The sequence below is a fragment of the Pseudorca crassidens genome, chromosome 6 (genome assembly GCF_039906515.1).
Source record: "Pseudorca crassidens isolate mPseCra1 chromosome 6, mPseCra1.hap1, whole genome shotgun sequence".
NCBI lineage: Eukaryota > Metazoa > Chordata > Mammalia > Artiodactyla > Delphinidae > Pseudorca > Pseudorca crassidens.
In genome coordinates this window covers 76237592-76254599 of record NC_090301.1, presented here as the reverse complement: position 1 = coordinate 76254599, position 17008 = coordinate 76237592, and the positions used below count along the sequence as shown (strand labels likewise).

The 17008-nt window shown below is 34.8% G+C and overlaps 1 protein-coding gene across 6 annotated transcripts in view; it reads left to right on the top strand.

Annotated features, from left to right (window-relative positions):
- Positions 1-17008, top strand: part of GALNT13 (polypeptide N-acetylgalactosaminyltransferase 13) — a 562369-nt gene that overhangs the window by 362558 nt on the left and 182803 nt on the right. The gene's annotated exons all lie outside the window — the stretch shown is intronic.

The window sequence follows — 17008 nt, the reverse complement described above, 5'->3', positions numbered from 1 at the left end:
TGGCATTATTTGCACAACAAAATTATTAGAGTTTAGATATATTAATCTATGAAGTTCAAGAGTTATGCCTTTTAATTTCTTATTTAGAAAGTAAACTTTGTTTTTCACAAATATAAATATGTTTGATGTTGTGTAAGCAAATGTCAAAATTTGAGAATAAGAATTACTTTGAATTTATATAATGTGGAAGTTAATGGATCTTGGATAATCTGAATTATTTTAGAAGGACTAGGATGTCCTTGTTATACAACTTTTTGCCTATAAATCTTCCTAATAGTCCAATGTCTGAGAAGATCATTAGTTAATGAAATTTTATTCTTCCCATATTTGCTTATATACTCATAGTCAGACCGAGCTTGCCCCACAAGACTTAGTAGCATACTCAGGAATGTCTTCTTGTTATGAAGTACAGAATACATCTTTGCACAATCTTTGGGACATTTGGGGACCCAACTTTTTTACTCAGTGTAGTTCTCAAAGTACAGAATATAAGAGCTGACAGTTTAAAAGGAAGAAGAAAAAAGAAAGAAGGAAAGGAGGGAGGGAGGGGGGAAGAAAGGAAAGATAGTATACTCAAGACCTTAAAAACAATTTTCTCTTACCCTTAGACTTAATGAAGAGAGTATTTATACATTCATTAACCAATATTCCTTGGTTGCTATGCTGGAAATTCATAAGGAAAAAATATCAACATAGCAATACTACTCTTACCTAGTGATCCTATTGCCCATCTTTTTTTCCTTCTTTCCTAACATTCTTATTCACTTCTTTTCTGCTCACCTGTTAAGCTTGATTCTCTGCCACTAGGCTCCCCTTACTTTCCTCACAGAGCTCCCAGATTAGATGGATGCTCTTCATCTAACTGATTGAAAGATGTGTCAGGGAGAAATGTATTAGGAAGGAATTTAGTGGAATAATATGATATGCCAGGAGAACATAATCAGGAAATACAACAGAGATATTAAGGTATCAGAAAGGGAGATTTGAAAATATGGTATGTGATGCAGATACCAGGTGAACAGAGTGAATGCAACTAGTGGCCAAAAGAATGATCAGATCACTAAATAATAACACAGGAGGTTTTCTGTGATTGGTTGTTTAAGATTATTAAGAGATAAAGTACTCCTAAGTGACTGGTCTTTGATTTAGTTTCCGTATGCTATCAATAGAAACAAAATGTATATTTTGCATTTTATTAGACTCCTGATTCATGTTTTACTTTACTTTTCTTTCTATGACATGAATATGTGTTAGCTTAATAGTTGATACCCTGGCTGAGGAAGATATTGAGTGAGAGAAAATGCTGGAACAGTACATTAGCAAAGGGAGGACACTCTCCTTTAGATTAATTTCATAACTCTCCTTTAGATTAATTTCATAACGAGATGTGTGACTTCAAGAAATGACAGTATGTTGGAGATTTATAATTAGAAGATCTTTGTCTAATATCCAGCTTAATTATTTTACAACAAACTTATATTGAACATGTAGTATGTCCTTTACACTTTCCGGATCCTGAGACTGCCAAAGTGAAGAAGGCCTTATGCTTTTACTCTCAGGGAAGCGCATATCAAAGAAGAGATACATAGGTATCAGTGACAGTAAAATGTCATCATTTCTTTTGTAGATTTATGTATGAGGTTTTCTTGTCTCCATCATGTTAGTATAGACCAATTACTTAACCTCAACTGTGAAAAGGTGATTATAATAATAGTAAAGTTATAGTTATCTTATAGCTCTGGTCTATGTAGATTTGAGGATGAAAAACATAGAAATATTAAATTCCTGCAAAAAATTAGTAGTCTGGCTGGCCTTATGGGAGTTTAAGCCAATTCAAAAGAATACACTTTGGGGGATTTATTTATAACAGTATCACTTGATCTTTGATTCCCAGAGTATTGTAAGTACTGACAGACCTTGAATATCTGATGAAAACTGTAGACCTCCCAAGAAAGAGGCATCCGTCTCCTACACACAGTAGGTTTGAACACAGTTTCAAAGGGTTGAAAAATCCCTTGAAGTCTCTGGATAAAAATTCTTGGCATAAAATAATAGTGACTTCTAATATTTATAGAGCTAGTAAATATAATAGCTGAAAATTGAACCCCAGCATTCTGTGACCAGTGGCCGTGCTGCTAATTACTGTACCACTACCTCCCCTGTAAAGGTCCATCCCTCCGTAACATGACAGCCCTGACAGCTGATGGTGTTATCAGGAGAGGGGTAGAAGCTAACATGCAAATGCAATCTTCCTGAACAATGCCGAGACGGTTGTCTCATCTAGTGACTTTATCATCTTCTTATATGCTTTAGCCTCTTATGGATAATACATGTCCAATAGCAGTGAGAATATGTACAAGTAGATCCTAATGCTCCTGAAAACTTAGTCTCGGATACAGTTCTCCACTCCTTTACACAACAATCATCAAAATAACATAAATTCCAAGATGTAAATGTAAATTTTAACTGATATTATTGATTTCCTACTCAATAGTTACAGGACATACAGTTGTGAACAAAGTAGACAAAACTGTGTGTCCTTATGGAACTTATATTTTAGTGAAGGAGACAGACAATAAACAAGAGAAGCAAAATACATTAATATATTAGTGATAGGGCTTCCCTGGTGGCGCAGTGGTTAAGAATCCGCCTGCCGATGCAGAGGACATGGGTTCCAGCCCTGGTCCAGGAAGATCCCATATGCCAGAGAGCAACTAAGCCCATTTGCCACAACTACTGAGCCTGTGCTCTAGAGCCTGCACACTGCAACTACTGAAGGCTGTGAGCCACAACTACTGAAGCCCGTGCGCCTAGAGCCTGTGCTCCGCAACAAGAGAAGCCACCGCAATGAGAAGCCCCCGCTCGCCGCAGCTAGAGAAAGCCTGTGTGCAGCAACAAAGACCCAACGCAGCCAAAAATAAATAAATTTATTAAAATATATATATATACTGGTGATAAGTGTTAAAGAGAAAAAACTAAGGAAGAGAAGAGGAATATGAAATGGTAGATCTTGGAAATTGTTAGGGGTTGAAATTTTATATAGGAAGAACTCAGAAATGAATATTCATATAAAATAGTTTATGACAAAATTAACCCAGTATAGTATGAATTTATCATCAAAGGTATCATCTATCTTTAGAAGTCCAATGCACTATCCATTGCACACAGAGCCATTCATCTATCTTTGAATAATATCCCTGATGTTATTAGTACCACCCAATAAGCATCACCACCTGAAATCCTTGCCTTGCATTAGGCAATAGCACAAGAGCATTATTTCCAAAAGCGCACAATATGTGAGATAATCTGTCACTGTAGAACCAACTGAGGTCGTTTAAAAGAGTCAGAAGGCAGCAAAAGACTCAGAAGAGTGTCCCACTGCCCTGAAGCGTAGACTAGTGGTTACAAGAATGGTCTGGGAGGGAGGCAGCCTGGGTTCAAGACCTAGCTCTAGCACTTATTAGCTGTGCGAATTTGGGTAAGGTAGCATGTCTCCTAAGCTCTAGTATGTTTGCATCTAGGCCTTAACCATAGATAATCAAATGAGAGAATGTTCATGAAAAGCCCTTTAAAACCAGAATATGCAATACATATATAAAATACTGCTGCTCTAAGTGTTAGTCGATATGTGGTTCTAAATCTCTCCTGACCAGAAAGAGATTACATTTTAGAAAAAAACAAAAAACAACAACAACCACAACAAAAAAACTTTCTTTTTAGACTGCTGCAACATCCTCTGAGATAACCACTGACATTCTAAGAACTTACAGTGTAAACTGTTTACCTACACTCATAAAATGGCATAAATAAAACAACTGAATTTAAAATAACCAGGAAAGTGTCATCTAGAGTTGGTGTGACAGGTACTGAATTTATACATACACACACACACAAACCGAAGTCAATTTTTTGAACAGACAAAATATATATGAAAAAAGAGTTTCAAGACATTGGACAGTAAGTCATAAATGATGATGGTCTCTGAGAGATGGGAAACAAACAAGGAGGGGCCTTGAGTTGCCATGGCTTACTGCTTTGAGATAGTGTCTAGACTTCAGCAACATGAAGGGAGACATAGCCAGATCCCAGTGGACTCCATGAGTTGAGGAAATGGGCCAGAGTGTCTGGAGAGCTCAAGGCAGCTAGAATTTAGTGGACAGAGTAATGGAGAGGAGAGAGCTGCACAGAGAACTCATGAAATATGGAGTACTGAACAGTGCACATGTGTGAGAAGATGACCCAAGGTTGAGGAAGAAACTCATAAATCTTAGAGGTCTCACTGCCCCAGTGCTCACTTAGGACCAGCAATAATGCCTGTACCCTCCAACCAGACTGATTTGTGGAGCATGGTGTAGAGTAAATATTGGGAAACTACATAATATGCTTTGACATAGGCCATGCAACAAAAAGAAGTCAAAAGTAAGAGTAATAATATTTTGGACTGAATGAAAATGAGCATAAAGCATATCAAAGTTTGTGGTGCCACTAAAAGCAATACTTAGGGGGAATTTAGAGCACTAAATGTCTATGTTAAAAGAAGAAAATAGAAACGATCTAAAATCAATGACTTCAGCTTCTTCCTTTAGGGACTGGAAAAAAGGGAGGAGAGTAAATCCAAAGTATGTAAGAAAGGAAATAATAGAGATCAAAATAGAAATTATGAAATATAAAAGAGGAAAAGTTTAGATAAAAGTAAGTAAACCAAAAGCTGTTACCTTGAGAAGATCAGTAAAACTGATACATTTCTGACCACACTTAATAGGAAAAATAGAAGATACAAATTACCAACATTGGAAATGATAACAGTCACATCATCATGGCTTCTACAATTCTTTAAAGGATTAGAAAACAATATTATTTACAGTGTTATGTCAATAAACTTGGCAATTTTGATAAAATAGATAATTTCCTTAAACAATAAAAACTATCAAAGAAGAAGAAATAAATCAACCCAATAATCGTATATTCAGCAATAAATTTGTAGTTTAAAATTCCTTTTCACAGAGGAAACTCCATTGCCAGATGACCACACTGGTGGATTCTACCACACGTTTTGGGTGGAAATAAGAACAGTTCTATACAAAGTTTTAGAAAATTGAAGAGGAGATAATACCTCCTGACTCATTTTATGAGGTCAGCATTTTCAAAGAGCAAAACTTGACAGAGACATTACAAGAATTGAAAACGACACACCAATGTCCCTCATGAATATAGATCCAAAAATGCTAAATGAAACTTTAGTAAATCAATCTTCTCAATATGTAAAATGAATGTACATCATAACTAACTGAAGTTCATCCCAGGAAAGCAAGGCTGGCTTAACATACAAAAATCAATCAACTTAATTCACCAAATTAACAAACCAAAAAAAGAAAAATCAAACAACCATTGGAACAGATGCTGAAAAGTATTTGATGAAACCCAAATTCTATTCCTGATTAAAAAATAAAAAGTAAGTGAGAAAAAGCCCTGAGCAAACTAATTATAACAGGGAGCTTCCTCAACCTAATAAAGGGCTTTTGTAAAAATCCTACATCATATTTCATGTTGAAAGACTGAATGTTTTCCCCATAAGATCAGGAAAAGATAAGGGCATTGGCGTTTACCTCTTCTACTTAACATTATGGTGGAGCTTGTAGGCAGTGGAATAAAGCAAGAAGAATAAACAAAACATTAGAAAGGAGAAAGTAAGCTGGTCATTACAGATGACATGATTGTCTAGAAAATTCAGCAGAATGTGTTTTTAAAAAACTACTAAAACATTATCTTACCATGTTTGCAGGATACAGGAATACTATAGTTGTTGTATTTTAAAATACTTGTAACAAACAATCAAAATTAAAATAAAAAGTCATTTAAAATAGAATCAAAAATATGAAATAGTGATTAATCTGACAAAAGATATGCAAAGACCTTTACTCTGAATACCACAATATATTGCTGAGGGAAATTAAAGAGGAACTACAAAAATGGAGATATATATATACATTTATGATTTGGAAGACTCCATATGCTATTAAGATGTCACATATATGGACAACTAATTTAAAAGAAATAGGCAAAGGCTATTAAGTGGAAACAGGATAGTTTTTTTTTTTTTTTTTTTTTTTTTTTCTCAGTACGCGGGCCTCTCACTGCTGTGGCCTCTCCCACTGCGGAGCACAGGCTCCGGACGCGCAGGCTCATTGGCTCACGGGCCCAGCCACTCCGTGGCATGTGGGATCTTCCCGGACTGGGGCACGAACCCGCATCCCCTGCATCGGCAGGCGGACTCTCAACCACTGCGCCACCAGGGAAGCCCAGGATAGTATTTTTAATAAATAGTACTGGAACAACTGGATATCCATGTGGAAAAAGTAACTAAAATGCATACCTCACACTATATAAAAAGTTAACTTAAAAGTAAAACCTAAAATTATAAAATTCTAAAGAAAATATAGGAGAAAAATTTTTGTGACCTTTGATTAGGCAGCCCATAAAGGTAGAAATCAATAAACTGGACTTCATCAAAATGAAAAAAATTTGCTCTACAAAGCCACTGTTAAGAGATTGAAAGGACAAGTCACTGACAGGAAGAAATTGTTAGTAAATAATATATCTGATAATGGACTTGTATCCAAAAAAACCCAAAGGTTCTCAAAACTCAGTAATAAAACAACCCAAGGAAAAATAGCTCACAGATTTGAAGAGACACTTTACTAAGGAAGGCAGATAGATGGCAAATAACCACGTGAGAAAATCTTTAACATTATTCTTTATTAGAGAAATGAAATTAAAATAATGAGATAACACTACACATCTATCAGAATGGCTAAAATTAAAAAAGAACATGTTGGTGAGGATGTAGAAGAGCACATACAATTGAGGTGGGAATGGTACAATGGTACAATAACTCTGGAAAATAATTTTACTATTTCTTAAACAGCTCCTAGGTATTTCCCCAAGGGAAAGGAAAACATGTCCATACAAAGAGATGTACAGTAATTTTCAAATTCCTTATTTGGAATAGCCAAAATCCAGAAACAATGCAAATCTCCATCAAAGGTGAATAAGCTATGATTTATCCATACATGGAATTCTAGTAAGAAAAGTGAGTGAACTATTGATACACCCTAGAACATTGTGAATCTTGAATAATTGCGAATGAATGAAACAAACCAGACAAAAGGATAACATACGAGTCCATTTACATAAAATTTTAGAAACTGTAAACTAACCTGTGAATGGCAGGAAGCAGATAAATTGTCTAGGGGCTGGAGATTGGGGTGGGAGAGAAGAGCTGGAGGGAAGGATTACGAAGGGTCATATGAAAACTTTGGGGGCTAACGGAGATATGCGTTACCTTGATTGTGGGGATGGCCTCACAGATTTCACATATGCCAAAATTTATCAAATGGTACAATTTAAATATATGCAGTCCGATGTATATTAATTATACCTCAGTAAAGCTGTTAAGTATTAAAACATGCACACACACACACACACACACACACACACACACACACACACACACACAGGCATCTTCCAAAGAGAAACAAATGAAGGAAAATTGTAATTGATGGTAACTAGTCAGCTGTAGACCTCTATAGTTTAGGGGAGATTCTCATTATATCTTAGCCCGTTTTCTTTTATTTATTTATTTTTTTTAACATCTTTATTGGAGTATACCGGTTTCTTTTAAATACGCTAGATATGATTCTAACAATCTACTTCTCAGGACAGCTATGTGGATTAAATAAGACAATACTTATTGAATTTTTTATAAACTGTACCATACTGTGGACATTTTAATTTTATTATTATCACTACCCTTAAAAAGTAAGCTGTTTTGTCAACAACCAATAGTTTAATTAACAAGGTGGAATTTACTTTAAATACCCCAATTTTCTTTCCTTCCAAGTCACTCTGTAAGCAGCAATATATTTATCTGAAGAACATAACCAAGTGAAATGTTTCATGATGTGAAATCCATTTATTTCCAAATTGCACAAGCAATGAAGTAGAAAAGAGAGTTGACATAATAAATAATGGAAAAATGAAAGGCAGAAGTTTTCATTGAACAGAATAGCATGGTAAATGAGGTGAAAATGTTTGTAGACTTTTTGGGGATTGTGGTACCCAGGCTTTTCAAAGTATTGAAAGAAAGTAAAGAATTTTCTAGAAATGTCCATGCAGTTCTAATTTTGACAAATGAAAATGTCAGTCATAATAACTTGTTAAATAGAAATCAATTTTGACAAGTCTAGTTGAATTATTTCTGTTAGCACTCTTTGCTTTTATTTAAACTTAATTCATGCAAATCTGAGCATACTGGATTGTCTATCATATATAAAACTTGACTGTTTTTATTTGCCTGGTCATAGAAATCAGACTATAATAGAAATCTTTAAGTTAGCTTAATCTAACTAAGTTCATGTGTTATCCACGATTTTGGTGGAGATGGTTTTGTGAAATAGTTTGATTTAAATATAATAAAGTACTCTCTTAATATTAACATAGAGATTTCTTAGCCTCTTTTTCCCCCCAGATTTATTGAGGTATAACTGACAAAAATTGTATATATCTGAGGTTTACAACATGATGTTATGCATATGTGATGTGGGAAATGATTACCACAGTCAAGCTAATTAACACGTTCATTGCCTCACATAGTTATCTTAAGATCTACTCTCAGCAAATTTCAGGTATATAATACAGCATTATTAACTATAGTCACCATACTGTACATTAGATCTCAGAATTTATTCATCTTATAACTGAAAGTTTGTACCTTATTGGCCTCTTTTTTTAAAAAAGTCTAAGAGGTCATAAACTTAGACATAAAAGTCCAAGAGATCATGTTCATGTACAGCCTCCATAAAGAATATAAACCAATATCAATGATTTAGTCCAGCAAACTACTCTAAGTTTACCTATCTGGTGCAGGATAAACCTTAAACACATTGCATGTGGCTTAAAATTTTTGCTTCTGTGCTTACAATTAGATTTTCTGGCATGTGGACCACCACTCTAACTTAAACAATTGTTTAAACATCTCTCTTTATTCCGTCTCCTTATCCTTTGTTTAATTGATATTATAGAATAAAATATTTCTAGATAATGGATAGCTGAGACTTTGTTTCTAGGGACTATGTTACATCTATTATATATTTTTAGAACATTGGGTCAGTAGGATCATATAATGATATTTAATTAAGGTGTCTATAGAGAACTCTATTTTACCAAAATAAATGGGTTAGAATTTTATTTTGAATGTTAAGTACAATACATACCTGATTTCCTGTGCTCCCTTAGAAAGCACAAGTTAACGACAGGAAAATTAGATATTAATCAAACTTTAGTGTTAGAAAATGTTAGCAGAACTTGTTTTGCTTTTAAAATTATAATAGCCTAAGGCTTGGTAATTTTCATAACTCTACCTCTTCATTTGAACTTTCTAGTTCACTGAAGCAGAATGTGAGAACAGACTTACACTGGATAGTCATCTATGTGATGTTTCACCTCGTAAACATACACTACATGGAGACATACTTAGTTTTAGAAATATAAGGCATTGTAGGAGACTTAGGTACACTAGGACTTGTTATTAATCTCTGGTTCCCTTTTACGGTCACTTAGTTATCTCTTAAAGTGATTTTTTTGAAAAATATTCTTTGGGGTTGTTAGTACCACTCACAGTTTAGTACCTCTTGAACCAATAACATTCATTGCTTCTTTTTCATGACCTCATAAAGTCTTATCATATGAGTGATTCTCTGAAAATGTAAACATATACTATATATGTCAGCCTGCAAATGTACTCATCTAATGTCCAGCTTATTCTGTCTGCTCTCTGTTTATTTTGTCCATTTATCTGTCTATCAATCATCTATCGATCTACCTATCTATCTAAATTTATGTGTATGTGAGTCTGAGTGCAAATAATTAAATATTCATGAAGACTCGGAATGCAAGTCTCATAGTTATTGTAAAGGATATAATGTGGCAATAAATATATGGATTTTAAAGTTTACAACTTAAATGATCTCTATTGCAAATGAGTGTTGAGAGATACTCACCAGACATCCTGAAGGAGTTGGGACTCAGATAATTAGGAGAATTAGTGAACTGTGAAACTCTGAAGATAGATAGAAATGAAATGCATAAAATGAGAAAGAAATGGAATGAAAATGATATAAAAATAGTTATCTGTAAAATCTACATTTTTATTTCCATTAATATATAGACCAGAGTTGAGTGATATTTTTACGGGGTTTATTCAGAAATACTCATTGGGAATAAATTTTACTGAAAGATCACTCTAAATTTTTCTTCTGTCTTCTTGAATTAAACCATTAAATGGAAATAAAGATACGGGAAAGAGAAACTATTGATTTCTGAACTATGATAGAAACATTTTTGATGATGTTATTCTTTAACAAATGCAGGTACATTTCACAGATACTAAGAGGAATTTCCCTGTATATAGCAATAGCAATAAGCCAGATGTACCTAGTTTTTTACTGAGTTTTAGCACATTAAGAAACCAACAATCTTTATTAGAGACAAATATCTGAAATGTCACTTTTGGGAAACACACTCCAATTCTGTGACTGTTTTCTGATCCTTCTCTGCTAATGTGCTGCTACCCCATGTGTATTCATGTTAACTATAAAAATCTTTATGATCCTTCTGATCCTAAATATGAAGGACTTCAATTTAACTGTTTGAATTTATGGCAATAAAAAGAGCTTTTTGAAGAATTTAATGTGCTCAGAATTATTGCAAAGAAAAATTTGACACTTTCTGCCATGGCCTTATTTTACTAAAGCTTCCTGTTAAGTGTACTTAATCATACAAAATGGCGCTGAGAATTAAGTCATTTATCCTGCTGATTTACATTTAAAGTGTGCCTAAAATATTCTGATAATGAAATGTTTAACTTTCTTTTTGTATCTAAATATGTGCTCAGTGAATTAACTTTGAACTATTTATTTTACAAATCAAGGTTCCATTTTTTTTCTTAATGGAACAGGAAAGTTAAAGCAAATAACTTCCAAAAATATTTCTAGTTTTGAAATTTTAAGGATCATTTATATATCTTGGGTTTGGTGAAATGAAATAAACCTGCCATTAAATTCAAACAAAGTTTGCAAGTAAATTTAGTTTGGAGAATTCACTAATTAACTCAGAAATATTTGTTAGTAGTTGGACATACAGACATGTAGAAGATCAGTCCCTGGTCTGATAGAACTTGTGCTAGGGGAAGAGGATAGACAATAAATGAGTAAACAGAAAAATAGTCTGTTAAATTCAGATCAAGATGAGTGCCTTGAAGAAAGTAAAATGAGAGGTAGAGCATTGCATTTCCTTAGAGTGGTCAGGGAAGACCATTCTAAGGAAGCATTTTAGCTGAGACCAAACGGACAGGAAGAATCCAGCTGTGCAAGGCTTTGCAAAGAGAACATTCAATATAGAGCATAATGCAAGACAGAGTATTAAAACTCTCATTCCAAGTCTGTAGGAGCACAAATATCCTAATGCTTTGGGGGAGGGAAAGCTTTCTTATTCAACAGTTAAGAACAATTTATTCTCTCAGAACAACATTTGCTGAACAAACTAAACTCCTCTAGGAGTTTATTTTTTGATGAGGCTTTACATTTGAATAGTGCTTTATAGAATTCTTTTACACATATTATCGTAATGGATCTCAGTAGCTTTTCTCCCCCCATATATTTGGTTTTAACTTTAATGCATTTGTTATGTTTGCATTATACTTCAGATTACCTCTCTATAGCAGTCAGGTATCAATCTACCCTCATCTTATCCATCAATCAATGTAAATAATTACATACCTAGACCTGCACTAGACACTCCGGATGGTATATCTGCAAGGTATACCATCTCCAAATTGATTGAGAGTTTGGAGAGTATAATGGCATCTAGGATCATTTCAAGTTGCAAACATAAAACTCATTAAGTTCAAAGAAGGGAGAGATTTCTGTGATCTAAGATAACCAGGGAAGAATTTATAAATGAAAAATTCAAGAGTCTTGCCTTATAGACAGCAGGACAGAAGAAGAGCAGGGGCCAGAAATCAGTGAACTCTCAGATCTTTACTCTTGTGATCCTACTTTGTGCTTTGAGCCATACCTATGTTTAGGCTAGAATGTCTGGTTCCCCCGCCTTTTGTTTTCCCTCTTGAGAATAAAATATCAGTAAGCCATTAAATATATATTTTGCCAAACTAGGCTTCACGTGACAGAGTTAATGAAGTATCCATTAAAAACTCCAGAAATTGAACCTATTACTTTTTTATATACCTATATTTGACCCCTTGAAGATTTCTAGGACAAAATTCCGAAACTGTTGTTTCTATATATGTTCATTCAATTTGGAAACCTGGTGTACCTTGCTAACCAAAATGAACACATTCAAAATCAAATTCATGTACTTTTTATTAAAGAGCCAAATTTAGATCTCTATGGTAACCACTGCAGTAAATGTACATCTTAAGCTATGATTATACTGTCACTCTTAGTGATGTCTGTCTTAAGTACATGACTACCAGTCGTTTTACTGTTGTTCTAGTCAACCAGAAATGTAGTTTAAAAAGGAAACCTATTATGAGACTTATTTAAATAAGGCTGAATGATTTCAGCAATAACTGATTCTAGATGCCAGGAATGATTCTTTTGAGGGTGTGAGATAATGTGGAGGGAAGACTTTGATCCAACTGTTCAGAATTTGAGTATTATGTACCAATGAAATTGAATTTTAAGTGCCATTGAAAACGTAGTTGGAGCTTTTTAAATAGATTTTTAAATTACCCTTAAAAATATATGTATGTTGAAAAGTTTCACTATATCTGCAAAAATTCAAACTTGATGAATTAAAAATTCTTAAAATATTTTATTACCAAACTACCACTGGTTTACACTGCAAATATGCTAAAATTGAAATCAAAATTTGGTGTAGCATTTCTCTATTGCCACCATGATGTGCCTGGCTACTAAAACTTGTTTCTACATGAGCTCCGCCATTGTCAAAGATTTGACTACACTTTTCTACTCATTTTATTATTTCGTAGTTCAACAATATGCAGTCTTGATCTTATATATTTTCTCTATTTTAATTGGTCAACCAAAATGTTATTTGTTTTATTTTAATATTTTTATTGAAGTATAGTTGATTTACAGTGTTGTGCCCATCTCTGCTGTACAGCAAAGTGACTCAGCTATACACATCAGACATTCTTTTTTTTATATTTTTTCCATTATGGTTTATCATAGGATATTGAACATAGTTCTGTGTGCTATGCAGTAGGACCTTGTTGTTTTATTTATGTTTTTAAACTCTGTATTTTAATTGGTCAACCAACTCTATATTCTATATTTTTATTTGGGTTTGAGAAATCATCTTAACCTCTGGAATTCCTGAATTAAGATAGGAATCTATAAATAAATTGTTTAAGGGTAAAATGTCCCACACTAACCCTGTAATGATGAATGGTAATTAGACCTAATGAAAGACTAGTGCTCCTTGATCATTTCCCTGGCCCTGCAAGAGAAGACCCCAGGAACTACAAGCTTTCTTTTCATTTTGGGGGTACAGAATGGAAACTTGGCTCTTTAAGGTCATGGAAAGTTAAAGGTGTACCTGAGGAAGTTGGAAATGTGTTACAGAGTGGAGGCAAAGTATAAGGAAGGTGACAGATTTGAGAGTTAGCTTTACAGAGTTGATAGTTTAATGAGCATATGAGAATGGATGTTTGCCAAGAAAGAAAATATAGAGGGCGGAATAGCAAGGCATGTCCTTAGGTAGCACCTGCATTTAGGGGTGGGAGAAAAAAAGAGAAAGCAAACGCTAGGACAAAGCTGTCAGGGAAGAACAAATATATACATCAGAAGAACTTAGAATGTTATGGTGATTGTCAACAGTGTCAAATGCTGCAGAGAAGTGAGAAAGAATAATGAAAGCTCATAAAAAGTTTCATGTGTAGTTTCAGATGATAGAATCGAGATACTAGAATATAAGATGTTAAGAAAATTGAATTGTAAAGATAACGTAGAGAAAAGCCAAACTTTTTAAGAAGTTTCTCAGCAAACAGGAAAGAAAATGCATGGTAACTTAAAGGGTAAATATGATCAAGGTAATTATTTTATGTTTGCTATTCTTTTATCATAGGAGATAAGGTAAATGTAAGCTGATAGAAAGGATTTAAAAATCTAAAATGTACTGAAAAAGAAAGAGAAAGGCACAACTGATGAGATAAATATCTACAGATGTTGGAAGAATATTCTAGATATAATAAAGTACACCTGTGTAATTCTTTTTAGTTTACCACACAGTTTTATGCTCACTATTTCACTACGTTCTTACCACAGCACTGTGGATGAGTTGTTGTTATTGTCTTATTCTATAATTAAAGGTTTTGAGTTGCAAAGAAACTAAGTCATGTGGCTGGAAGTTGTAAGGGCTGAGCATCAAACCCACACCTTCTGCTCCTACTCTAGAATTCCTCTATTTGAGTTTAAGGTCCTAAAGGCAGGATATTTATCTTTGGAGAGTTGACTCTTTTTCTTAAAATGGAGAAAAGAAGCTAAGGCTATATGAGATATTTCAAGGTGGAAATGAATAGAAAGTTGGCTCAACTGTTTCTGAGCTCAAGAAAAGTGGAAAGCAGGAGGTTATCTACAGAGAGGATGAGATTGATATTGGGAGCTTGATGAGAGGAGACAGTTTTGGATTAAAGGCAGCTTCTTCAGCAAGCACCTGAATGAGCAATGATGTTCTCTATGAAACAAACTTTAAATGTCCTAAGAATGACATCTTGCAATTTTAATGAAACAGAGAAGAGGAAATTATCTTCCCTGTGCTTTAAGCATCATATCTGGATGCATCACACTTCTTCTAAAGTGTAATGTAACCTACACTGACTACTACCAATTTGTTTTTAAAAAATTTAAAACTGTCAAAGTAGAGTATAACTTCCCTTCATAGTGGGTTTTGTGGGTATTTGTAATGAGCGCTTGAGGCGATATCAATATGGATATTTTTATGTGTTTCACGTCTATCTCACTAAACATTTTATAGCAAAAAAAAAGATACCTGTAAGATGATTTTTGGAAGGGAATCATAGTGTTCCATAGATGGCATTAGAGTTTTATATGTGTTGCCAAGGGAAATTCTTTATCTGAAGCAAAACGTATACCTTTGTATGAAAATGTCTCAGGTCCTTGATAAAAAAACAAAATGTCTCCAGCTAATTAAAAACCAGGAAAAGAAAATTCTGTCCATGAAGGGATTATGGTTGGAGTGAGTACTCTTAAGACAGTCCTCTTCTTGTAGGCATGAGAGGCTGCTCTTCAACTGCTCGTCAAGTGCAAACTGATGACTAGACATTAATATGCTCAGTCCTAACACTCACAACACCTAAGACTGGCCTGTGAGCTACTTGAAGACAGAGAGCCGTGTTTTATTATCCTTTCTCTAAGCCCCAGAGCCCAGCATGGTGCTTGACACAAAGTCAATGGCTAGTAAATATTTGCTCGGTAGATGCCAGCCAAGTTCTGAGGGAAAATGCTTGAGGGGAGAGAGGTCATTCCCTCTCCTCAAATTTATCACGGGCCTTCCATTTGAAAAGCACTTGACGGCTTTGCAAATTATACAGGAAGTTTCATTTAAACTAAAATGTTATAGCTGCAATCAGGGGAGGTGGATGGTTTAAAGATGGAGAAATTGAGTAACTGAAGGATAACGGTTTTGGAGGTACCAGGTTTTCTTTTCCTACCCCATGCAAGTTCTTTTTAAGTATCTCTGGCATTCATAAAGAGCAGGAGATGTTGTCACACACTGTAGCTGGATACCCAGGTGGTCTACTGGTATTCAGAGGGGACTGTTCTGGCATGAATTCTAGGGCAGCATCACACAGCTGTCGTGGGCTGCTCTGTGGCTGCAAGCGGCAGATGTTACTGATACCTGACAGGCGGTCAGATCGTCGGACACAAGAGGACACCAGTGTAAAATGCAAAATATCTGACCCAAATCTCATTTAATAATCACAGACCCTTTCCATCTAGTTCTCAAAAATCTCACCTACATACAATTTTTTACCGTTTAAATGTATTTGTAGGATTAATTATACAATGAGGAACGCACAAATTCCAATCATTCTAGATTTTTCTTAGTCACTAGTCCCCTTAAAAGCACTGACAATATTCCAAAACCTCCAGTATTATCAAACTTTAAGATTATTGATTATTGAAAGATGAAAAAGCGTCACTGTATTGCATATTATTTGTGTTCTTTTTTCACGAATTATCTGCCTGTGACCATCTATGCTAATAAAAAAGCAATACTTTATTGTAAATATGAAAAACTAGGCCCTAATTTTCTTAAGCAGAGTCACCTTATCTTACATCGGAGTTTCAATATCCGGTAGGCTACTCGATGGTCTTCATTTTCACATGTCATTTAAGCAGCAGAAGGGAGATTTGCCATAACACAGTCAGGACTATGTGTTGCTCTGTTGATCTAAAGGGGAACTGGGAAATTCTGCAATACCAGCCGTCCTAATAAGATGTGGAATAACGACAGGTAACAATTCTCCTGATGCCAGGAAACACTGTGGCCATAATGTGTGGTAATTCTGAAGGTCAGAATGCTCCAAGGCTAAGAAAGTTGTTGAGAGGCAAAAAGTAATAGTGGAATTTATATATTAAAATGTTGGCCTGTGTACATTAAAGGTATTTCCACTATTCATTTTAACTGCTGAGAATGGGTGTTTGTGTTTGAGAGGAGTGGGAGACGAGGATAAAAGGACTCCATCTGTGACCACAACTACCTCACTATACTTGTGATGCACACTGGTTCACACACAGACTGCCTCAGTTCCTTTTCAGAAGAATTCCTCCACTTCGTCACACCCAGTATGAGCACACCTTTTCGTGCTTCTGCTCTATGTTGCTTCTCTCCCTTCCTTGTACCTCATCCCCTACACCTCAACCCCCAAGAATCACTTGCTAAG